Here is a 10,539-nt window from a genome sequence, read left to right as displayed (position 1 = left end):
TTAAATGTCTCTCTCTTTCTCTCTCTTTGCTTGTGTATTTGAATATAATCAGAAGCATATCAAAAGTCAAATTGTATTATTGCTCATAAAGTAACCATTTATATTCACATCAATAACCAAACTCATGAATGAAACAGTTACTGTCAAAATGTTGACATCAGTTTTTTTTTTACTCTGTGTTACTATTGTTGCTTCCTGATTTAATAATAATAATCAACCATTATTATCATAATAATCATGGTGACTATATATAATATATTAAATATATATGTCACATATTGCATATGAAATGTGTGATAATAATAATATTCATATTCCAGAACTTTTTCAACTCTCTCTCTTGAATCTCAGAACTTTGTTGTTGTTGTTTTTTTTTTGGTGAAAAGTTTTCAATTCTCTGGGAAAATTTGATTGGTTGGAATAGAATTTTTTTCCACCTTTTCATCCAATCATCTGAATGATGATATAATATAATCCATTGGTGGTTCAAGATGAAGATTATGATTATGAGAAGATGAGATGATGATAAAATTTTCTGGTCCGTGAAATTACAATTCAAATGTAATGATAATAATATCTTGGTGTGTATCATCTTCACCATCATCATCATAACTTTCATCCCAAATTCAGTCTCAACAATCAATTAGATTGTAAGAAAAGTAAATTAGTAAATTGTTGTAAAATTTTTGTACTCACAAATTTTTTACTGATTGGGATACACTGATTTTAATTAAGTCGTTACAACAAAGTGGCAATGATTTGTTGATAATGAACTTTGAGAGCCTCCAGTTAATTAACTTTTCCTTTATATTGTTCATTAGGCTTTTCATTTAGTTACCTGGCGGATCATTTTAACTACATAGAGAGAGAGAGAGAGAGGTGTTTGTAGTTAAATCGTAATTAGTTTCTATTATTATGATTGTTATATTATTATTATCATGAGATCTAATTCAATCAGTGAAAAAAGAAACACAAAATCTCATCTTGCCTCTTCATCCTTTGTACAAAAACAAAACAAAAAAGGTATGTTGATGTTACCTTGATGGTGATGATGATGATGATCTTATCCCTGTGTGTGTGTGTTGGCTCAGCATGTTACCTGGTTTTGGTTACCTTTACATTAACCTGGAGGATGATCACGAATCATCCTCATCCTCATCTCCATCCTCATCCATGGACATCATCCAATTTGTTTGATGTAAACTCCATTCAGGTAACATCTTTATCCAGGTAAAAATTGATTTATTTTCTTTTCACTTTGAAAATTGGGCAACAAAAAAATTACCTTTTTCTCTTACCTTTAGATTAATTGTTTTTTTTTGCTCTTCCATTACAACTCCTTAGTCTTTAACACCTAATCCCGTGTTAATTTAGTTCTAGTAGAACAACAATTTACTGATTGTTCAATGAGTCTCAACCTCCTATTGTTTTTGTTTTGATCATGATAATTTATGTGAATTGATTACCAATTTGATTGATCATATTAATTCATTGATCTTAACTAACTTAATCTTAACCTCTTCGCATCCTTAATGATTAACTTTTACTTTTTCAATTTCCAATCTCTTTTCAATAGCCCAATGTAAATTAATTATATCAAGTTTTAAATTGCTCGAGGGTTAATTGCTTGAGCCTAAATTATTTATTAACAACTTTGCCCCTTTTTTTTGTTTGTTTGATTTAATTTGCAATATTTTTCTAATCATTAAAATCATTCCTCTTGGTTTATAATCATCAAAAACCTTTTGATTATTTAATTACTTGTGTTTATATATAAATGTAATCAACGAGAAAGACTTTAATTAACTCAAACTAAATCAATTTGATTGCTAAGATCTGTTATCTTGATGATCAATTAAATGGGCGCGGTAACACAAAATCCTCAAGTCCACCGCCACTACCACTGGTCACCACCCTACAGTCAGTTAAATAAAAATCATTTGTAAGCTAATTATTGATTAGCTTAATCATCATCAACAATTAAACATTAAAAGTTATCAATGAACCCAAAAAAAAAACAACTTCAGACAATCAAATTATCATCATCAGCAAGATAATTAATATGAAAGATGATGAAAAAAAAAGTGAATGGTCAAAAGATGCTAAGTACTGACCACACCTTAATCTCACTTTCAGATTATCATTTACCCTTTTATCATCCTCATCCTCATCCTTATCTCCATCCTCATCCTCATCATCACCTTTAACAAGGTTGACATGTCTCAACCTGTTAATTATTGAGTCATGTTTGTGGTTTCATTGAGTAAGAATCAACAATTAATTAATTGTAACACTGATCAAGAGTCATGATCACAACCAAAGAGTAGGTTAATCATTTTTTTCAACAATCAAATGAAAAAGAAAAACTTTTAATTCAATTGTAAATCATGAGTATGTAACAATTGAATCACCCACTTGATTGTCTTAATCATTACAATCAAATGATACCATTGATTCAGTTTAATTTCCTCTGTTAATCTTAATTGTTGATAGAAATTGAAATTTTTTTTTCTTCTTTCAATTGAAAGACACACACACACATACACACTTTTGATTGTTACTGTTGATTCGTGATTACAATTAACTATTTATATTATTTTCTAGCCGTGTTTGTTTAATCATAATTATAATTAACATCATGATTATTGGTTAATTTTCAAACACCCAACTCATTATCTTAATTGATCTAATTAAATACATTAATTCAGATTGTAATCACTATTTAATAAAATATTAAGGGGAAATATATTCTAACTGATTAATTTTATTAACCATTTTCAGATATTCATTTGATTATGATTAACAAACTAACCTGTAATCATGTAAATCACTTGAAGATTACGTTAGTTGATTAGGATTGACGTTTGCACGCAATCAAAATTAACTAACTATTAACTAACCAATATAATGATAAACAATGATACATATTAACTAACGGGCTATTAGATAATGTTAATGATAACAATTAAATTTAATCATAATCGGTTAATGGTCAATGGTTAATCATTTAAATGTGTATTTAATTTGATTGTTGTTGTTGATTTGTATCATCATCATCATCATCAAACTTGTAAGAAAGTAATTAAAATGTTTATAAAAGTAAATTACCATTTATGGTTAAATTATCACAATTAACATTTTCATTATTTAACGATATTCACGATTTATAAGGTTAATTCAATCAAAGTCTAAAATGTATCCTCTTAATTACAATTAACTAAATCTTTATCACCATACAAATATAATGATAAGATGAAGGGTATGAATTTATCTCACTATATAATCACAATTAACAATTAATCAACCTACACATTGATATACAATTAATTGTTATAACAATTAGTTTATTCAAATCAATGAATAGTTGATGTATTCAATTGTTAATCGTTTTTTATTTACATTGGATAATAAATTGTTGTTGATATTAAAATGTAAGTTTTTGATGATGATGATACTTGATGAAGATGAAGGGGAAACGGAAATAAATTGTATCTTCAATGTTGTTTAGAGAAGCGTTTCCTGATTCATGGTGACATTGATTTTTTCCATGATTGCAACTGAAAACATTGGAAAACTAAAATAGAAAAACAAAAATGAACAAGAAAATCATTTACTATCCGTTGGGTGTTAAGCTGTTATTAGTTGAGATTATCTGTTTCAGTGAATCTAAGTGACAAAATGAGGAAGGAGGAAGAGGGAGGATGGATGATGAGGAGGAGGAAGAGAGATGGAGGTGATGAGGATGGAAAATGATGATGAGAATGTGAGAGATGCTCAAAGAGAGAGAGAGAGAAAGATGTTGAAAGTGAAAATTTATGGAGCTCAATTCAGGGCTTAGTGAAAGATTTACTCAAGACTCTTGGTGAAAGTTCAGTATAAAAGGTTAGGGTGGATGGAGCAAATCTCCCTCATGATATCACAGGTATTCATCATTGATTTTTTTTATTCAACGAGATCATCTCAAGGAACCAAGATAAATGATGATGATTAAATTTTACTGTTACTTTAGCGCATCAGCACAAAACTGACGAGAAAACATTTTCAATGTAATCATGATTATCTGATGGATAATAATAATCTCACTGATTATTCATGATCATCCTCATCATCATCATGATAATGGGATAAATATACCAAAAAAAGGCAAGATTAATGTTCATTATCAATATACTGTCAAAAATTGTAAACATTTCAAATTAATCAGTGAATTAAATTGATTGAGAAAGTTAATATAAAAAGTTTCAACAATCAGTTTATTGTTGATAACTATCAGAAAAAAAGGTGAACACAATTTAACACAATGACCTTTGATTGTTGATATACAATATGATTTACAATTGATTGTTGATAGTGATTTATGATTATCATTTGTTAAATTGGCCAGTAAATTGTGTAAATTTAAGTTACGTATCAACAACAATCAAATGTTTGCTTAAATTCAATTGTTAATAGTTATTAAACTTTCACGCTTTTTAGACTATTGAAATTTGGGGATAATCATTTTACAATCAACAATTTAACTAGAAAATTAAAGTTAATTACAAATTGGATGAATAAAAAAAACGGATATTTATTGTTAATCATTCACTGGGCTCAATTTTGATAACCTTGAGATTAAATCATCGGAATTAAAGAAAATGCGAATTACAATTTAATTTATCATCTCCTCTAACGATATCAACATATAAGATGAAACAGTAGCACCAACGTAGCATTTTGAAAATTTACAGTTCCCGTTGTCCACTTCCTGGAGTGTTTTTTCCTAGTTTAAAAGCTATTTCATTGGTTGCAATTTGCATATTTGATATGCTTTACATAGTTGGCCGGAGACTTATATCACTCTGTGGTACGATAAGTCTCCGGGCCAATGTACTTAGACATGTTATGGTTCTGTCAGGTGAGATGTCTGACGGGGGCATATGGAGTTAGTTTACAATGTTGTTGTGGGATTGACTTTCAATTCAGCCGTGCGATACCAGGTGGGATGTGTAGTGTCACATCTACGGTGGAAGCTGAAACATAGAGCATTACATTGTTGGGAAAAAGCTGTATTCAGCGTTAAAATAATTGGCTAATCCTATCATATAAAAGCAATAGAAACAAGAATAAAAACTTGTATAAAAATAATAAATAGCCGAACGTGAATGTCGAAAGTGTCATCGGGCTGAAGGATCTGAAGGCAAAATGATAAGCTACATAGGCTAGCTAGGTGCACAGGGAACCTGAAACACGTGGAGTGTTTAGATAACTGGCCTAAGTGTCGATACCTTTGTCCTTGACTTGACCTAATTGAGAGCGAAGTCTATTAAATCACCATTATGACCTTGGTTTCCTTGTTTCCAGAATCAACTGATTTTTGGTCAGAAAGTCTGTCCAATTTGCCATTTTACTTTCACTAGTATTCAAACTTTGGTGGTGAGAATAGTTGTATGTATTTCTTTTCAAAAAATACTTCAAATGACCTTGAAACTTTTCGAGTGAAGCTGCTGCATTGTGACGGAGTTGAATTGTCATGTTTATAATACTTTGATTGTTAATCCAATTAAACATTGTTATAATTAAATTGAAAACCTCAATACACAATCAAATGAACATTATAAACACTCAACCCTTTGGAGGTCAAAGTTTGAAAGTCAAAAGTATTAACGATGATGATGATCAATAAATACTGATGACCTTTAGCAACAATTAAACGGTTCATTTAATGACTGGAGGGAACAACAATTAAATTAAAGGTTGTTAGCATTTACGTTGATTGTTGTGATAATCAGACTGAATTTAATTTGATTCATTTACCTTTGTATCTGCATCTGTTACAATATAAATATAAATATAACACTAAAGTAAATGATTCCTTGATAATTATGATTATTATGATTAGTAAATTGTAATTTATTATCATTGGATTGTTAATATATAAAACATTGGATAGGATTAGATTAACAATCAATGTAATAATAATATCAATCCTTGAGGATAATTTGAGTGTGGAGGTTAATTGTCAACCATTAATATGATTACATTTACAGTTAACTAACTAATAAAATGTTTCTTCATTAACACAATCTGTTGTCAAATTGTTTAATTGTTGTTACTGATTGTTGATAAGTTGGCGCAATTAATTATCATGTCTGTATAGAAATCGGCATAAGGGATTAACACAATAGATCAACAATCTGATAGTTCAACAACAATTAATCATCTTCACCTTAATATATAGTTAATTAAACACTTTTGCCCCTTTTAAATTGTGTCAAATTAAATATAATTCAACTTATTGGTAAAATCTATTGTTGATAAATTGTTATTGTCAAAGTTAATCAGTTAAAGTTTAGTTGGTTTTTGTGTGTGTGTGTGTGTGTGTGTGTGTGTTTGTATTAACAAAGTTGATTGTTGTTGTTAAATTAACTTCGGAAACAATTTAAATGATCAATTTGGTACCAAAAAGTTAATCATAAATTTGATTTACACCAAGAAAATATCATAATAATGATAATAATATTATGGTCACTTTGCTAATCCAATTTTTGTTGTTAGTTAATTGTATTAGGAAGTGACTAATGATGATAATAGTTAATGATGATTAGACTGTGATAGATAATCATCATCACTGTTAATCATCAACAATGGTGATGGTTAAGATGATTAAGGTAAAAACTCAATTGCGATCATCACAATTAGATGAATACAATCAAGAAGGAAAAGGATAAAAAGGTAAAGTGAGAGAGAGAGAGAGAAGATGAAAAGAGGAAGATAAATGGGAATGATAAAAAGAAAGAGAAAAGAAAGGAAGAAGAAGAAGAAGAAGAAGAAGATGATGATGATGATGAGGAAGAGGATGAAGGTGGTGGGTCGTGGATATAGAATCGGGTGGGTGGGTTAATCCATTGTAATCGTTTTTGGGTAAAAGCGAGAGACTATTGATTAGATTTTCTGTTGATTAACTAATAATAAAAATCATTCCCGTAAATCCAGTTAATCTGATTGAAAATCATTGATCCATTAGGATGAAACCTTGAAAAAAAATTAGGTGAAAATGAAAACATTTCAAAATGATTTTACTGTTATCATATGGATGGATTAGCAAATGAGGATGAGAGGAGATTAAGGATTAATCCGATACCAGTATTCAGACTGGGGATATTGATCAAAGTCACGAACAAATTTAGTTTCAATCTGATGAAATTTGACCATCATCATCATCTTGACCAGTTAAACTTTTGGAAAAACTTTTCTCTTCATCAATGGACATTGATTATCGTAATAATTTTCTTAACAATTAGCAAAGTGATTCGGTAACAATCAAGGTAAATGAAAAAACAACAACAACTAATAACAAGTGATTTACCTTTTTCGGTAAAAGTTAAACAATAATGATTACAGGTAACAGATAACAATCAAGATGAGTGATGAGGATGTAACAATTAAAATCTATATAAATTGTATCCTAAATCATTTTAATCATGTTTTCATAATAATCATCATTTTCACCCAGAAGATGATGATAATCTTATCATGAAGAAAAAGATTCAATGGATTTTCAGATTCTTATCGATAATTTTTTCTCTTCTTTTTTTTCATCAACAACAATCAAGGAAATTGTTTTCTATCCGTTATCATTTTAATCATCATCTAACTAGTTAATCTTAGATGGATCTAATTATCATCATCATCATCTTCTTCTTCTTCTTCTTTTCAAATGATGAAGGAGGAGTTTGGATTACTTGTTAATTCCTCGGTGGAGGAAACTTATGGTCACTTCGTACTTTTGGTCTTTTTCCTCCCTCCGAGTTTTCGGTTAAGGTCAAAATCGTGCTAAACTAATGAACAACAATAAGAGAGGAAGAAAAACCTTTTCCGCTTTGAAAATGACCACTTACTGGCCACTCATCATCGACATCGACTTTTACACTGAACATAATAACTAATTGTTAAATTGTTAGAAATTGGTAATCTTTAGCACTAATATACAATATGATTAATTGCTGATTTCCTTTTCTGTTGGTCAGAAAGTATCTCAATAGCTGGTCAATAACAACAAAAAAAAACAACAAAACCATCACTGACCATTTATCTGAACCTTACCAACAATTGAACAACTTAATTATGACGATGATAATAATTATCAATTCATTTATCATCAATTTGATTAAATCCAATTATTTTCATTCAGAAAACTTAATCAATGAATAACAATCGGCATGAAACAACTGATGAACTTAAATTGTTCATCTAATCAATGAACATTTAATCAGCTCACAACTTGCGTGCTTTCATCATCCTTTCAAGAGATCCGACAATCATCATCATCGGAAGATAAAGAGTTAATCATCACAAGAGAGAGAGAGAGAGAGAGAGAGAGAGAGAGAGAGTTTCAATTCTTAATCTTCAAGGTAAGTTTAGATTCTCTCAGGTGTGAACTTAAATTGATAAACATGATTCATTTAGAATCGAAATGAACTTTTCCGATTTGATTGTAAATCTGTTGATTTAATTAACTTATTCTCTCGCTCTTTTGTTGTTGTTATTTGTTCATTAATTAAAAGAAGTTAATTCTAAAAGGTAAAAGATGATTAAGATACCAAAGTAATAGAAATGATGTTAATCAGCAAAGATTAAGATGTAGAAAACTTTTTAACAGGTAAACACTTAAAGTCATTTACACCTTAGCCCTTGAAATGACCATTATCTTAATATAAATGATCCCTGTTGATTGTGATATAATTGCCTTAGGGTATGAAAAGGTAATAACTAAATTTACAACAATGAGCCAGCCAAAACTTTAACAATCAATTTCAATCAACAAAAACAGCAACAACAACAAAATTAATTAACAAACAACTAACTTGAAATATTTGTTACCTGAGAAAATGAAAACATCAAAATAGAAATAGTAATTAAAAATCTTGATCGATTCCAACAATTTCATATATTGAATTAAATTCTGTTAGTTAATTGATTGAATATCGTATATTAATCATGAACGGGTGATAAATGATGAAATATATTCATAGATTAATGGATGATGATGATGATAAAAGGAAGATGATAAAAGATACTGATTATCATGTTCTCATCACCTAATGTTATTTTCATCTCTTTTTTTATCACTCAATTAATAACAATGAATTCATATGTTACCTGGAGAAAAACTCATCAGATTTGTAACTCACCTGAAGAATTGAGGCAAAAGATGATAAAAGGATGAAGAAAGAACGAGTTAGAGAGAGAGAGAGAGAGAGAGTGGATGATATGATCTTCTATCTTCTTCATCATGAAGAGAAAAGAAAAACTAATTTTCTCAAGATTATCTTGTATCACCTTTGACTAGGAACTTCCGTTTATATTCATCTTCTTATCATCATCTTACCTTTTCTATTTTCTTCCTTTTTTAATGATTAATATGAATTATTGTTTTCTATTGTTAATCATCATCATCATCTCATCATCTTTAATTGTCTTCAATTTCATTAATCATCTTTATGAAAAGAAAAGGAGAAGAAAAAAAAAGTCAACTCGCTCAATTAATTTACTATTTAATTTTCATTATCAGAGAAAGATGAAAACAAATCTAATTAATAACAATTCAATTTGTGAAGATAATTATTATTATCATAATATTAATTATATTGTCAACTGTTGATAACAATTTATGATAACCTTGATTGTTGCTGTGTGTTTATTTTCATCATCATCAACATGATAATCATCTTGATAATAATTAATGATAGTCCATTGAAAAAGCTTGTCAACATTGAAGATGAATAAGAAATTGTATTAATAATAATTTTTTGTTGAGAGAGAAAAAAAAATTTTCTTCTCAATTAATAATTTATTACACTTTCTAATCAATGGGTATTCATTTATTAGTATCAATCAAGAAAACCACACAATTACTGTTAATTGTTGTTAATTTTAAATTGCAATTGTTTACCAAAAGTTAACTTTAGATTTGAATTAAAGATAATTGATAAAATTAAAACCAGAAAATGAATCGGAAAACTGATTAACTCCCTTAAGATTAATTATCAACTGATTGTAACAATCATACTAATGATTATTATTGAGATAATATCAGTAAGATTGTGATTAATTATCAAAATCTAACAAAGATAAGGTTTTAATTCAGTTTGTTGATTAAATTGATGATAATAATAATTAGATGGTATTAAATGATAAAAGAGAGAGAGAGAGAGTGGATGATATGATCTTCTATCTTCTTCATCATGAAGAGAAAAGAAAACTAATTTTCTCAAGATTATCTTGTATCACCTTTGACTAGGAACTTCCGTTTATATTCATCTTCTTACCTTTTCTATTTTCTTCCTTTTTTAATGATTAATATGAATTATTGTTTTCTATTGTTAATCATCATCATCTCATCATCTTTAATTGTCTTCAATTTCATTAATCATCTTTATGAAAAGAAAAGGAGAAGAAAAAAAAAGTCAACTCGCTCAATTAATTTACTATTTAATTTTCATTATCAGAGAAAGATGAAAACAAATCTAATTAATAACAATTCAATTTGTGAAGATA

Source organism: Panonychus citri, unplaced genomic scaffold (assembly GCF_014898815.1).
Source record: "Panonychus citri isolate SS breed McGregor unplaced genomic scaffold, ASM1489881v1 Contig00094, whole genome shotgun sequence".
NCBI classification, from domain to species: Eukaryota; Metazoa; Arthropoda; class Arachnida; order Trombidiformes; family Tetranychidae; genus Panonychus; species Panonychus citri.
The sequence above is the reverse complement of the archived record's forward strand: the minus strand, read 5'-3'. Positions refer to the sequence as shown.